A 1663-nucleotide genomic window follows, 5' to 3' on the forward strand; every position below is an offset into this window, starting at 1 on the left:
GGACTGCCCATGCATTAACTTTACAATGTAACAACACATTATATTCCCTAAGGCGTGATATTCTCATTATACTAACTAGAAAAATATTTACAACCTCGTATGTGAATCAACTGTGCACTTCAAAACACGACTTTGTAACGGTGACATAAGTTTCAAATTCCAATAAAATAGGTTTTTTTATTACGGTTTTGCATAAATTATCCTTCAAGCTATTTTTATCGGTGCTGAAACAACCCAATTGCTTTTATATTACGTATTCGTGATGCAATCGTTAGCCCGCTTACGTAGTTTATGGTGGAACGTGATAAAGAATTTGGACGCTATTCAACATGCCCGGATAGCTCAGTCGGTAGAGCATTGGACTTTTAATCCAAGGGTCCAGGGTTCAAGTCCCTGTTCGGGCGGCATTTTTGCATCAATGGATTTATTACTCAGAATAACGTAAACCGCTAACTTAAATAATTTGACATTTGTTACTTATTCAAAATATTTAAAAGGAGACAATACCTACTCTTTGATACAAAGTGTGTGTATGTTTGTGTGAAATCAAGGCACTGATATTAAAATGAAGTAATGTACGTGATTTTTTTAAGTTCTATTTCCTTTAGTAGGTATGCACCTCAAAAGGATTATAACATTTTTTTCGCAAACATTAAATATTCCTGAATTAGCTCTTGTGAACGCTTAAAATCAAATTAGTACCTATCATAATTCAGTAATCAGTATCTTTATTGGTAATTTACTCTTCTGAGGATGCAGATTTTAATGAGTAGGTAATTTAGTTATAGGTATAAACTTGAATTTATTATTAACTACCTATGTTATTTAATAATGGAATTAAACGACCTTATGGTAAATGAAAGACATGGTTATCACTAATATTAATAAATTTAAAGATGACTAAATGAAACAACTAATTTAAATGTAGTTAAGTGTATTAGCAACGTTGGTACATGGGATTACTGGATAATACTGTCGTGGAGTAAGTAACACGTAGAACACGCCGCAACAATTAGGTACATATAGTGTTCGTTAAATATCATTAGTAAAAAAGAATTATATCACCAATAAAAACGTGCGCCGTCGCCTACGTATCTTACCGTATAACTCTTTAAAAACTATTACACCTATAAATTCAACTGATTACTCAAATACTACAGATAAATAGAAAATGTGAGCATTCATACAGTTAGGATTTTTTTTTACTTAAGTACATACACCGAATGCTGTCGGTTTGTTCCAAAAATTCAATTTTTGAATACGCTTCAACAGATACAAAACTTCGTACTAATAATACTAATAATTAATAGCTACAACATTTTTTCTAGTACCCAATTACCGATACACAGTCAAAAATGTCTAAAATTACTAAAAATGAAAAAAAAAAGTAAAATAAAGATACTAAAATTTGTGATAATTAAATGTATGGTAAAGATTTCCAAAGCTTAATTCCTTACATGAGTCTTGTTTAGTGGTTCGCAAATCCTTTTATCCGATTAATTACCAAACAAATTGTATCGAACATAATTAAAATTGTAGCCATACAAACATCCACATTTTTGTGGTACAACTTATACTATAGGCCTATAAATGGCTTATTCAATCGATATCATACGAGTAAAATAAGGAAACAAAAGGAAAAAAAAAAGAAAAAACCAAAACA

General features: G+C 30.6%; 1 non-coding gene across 1 annotated transcript; it reads left to right on the top strand.

Annotated features, from left to right (window-relative positions):
- Positions 1–331: 331 nt before the first annotated feature.
- Trnak-uuu (transfer RNA lysine (anticodon UUU)) lies at positions 332–404 on the top strand. The gene has a single exon. It is a non-coding gene; the product is annotated as a tRNA-Lys (tRNA).
- Positions 405–1663: the final 1259 nt, after the last annotated feature.

The sequence above is a fragment of the Cydia splendana genome, chromosome 22, assembly GCF_910591565.1.
Source record: "Cydia splendana chromosome 22, ilCydSple1.2, whole genome shotgun sequence".
Lineage (NCBI taxonomy): Eukaryota > Metazoa > Arthropoda > Insecta > Lepidoptera > Tortricidae > Cydia > Cydia splendana.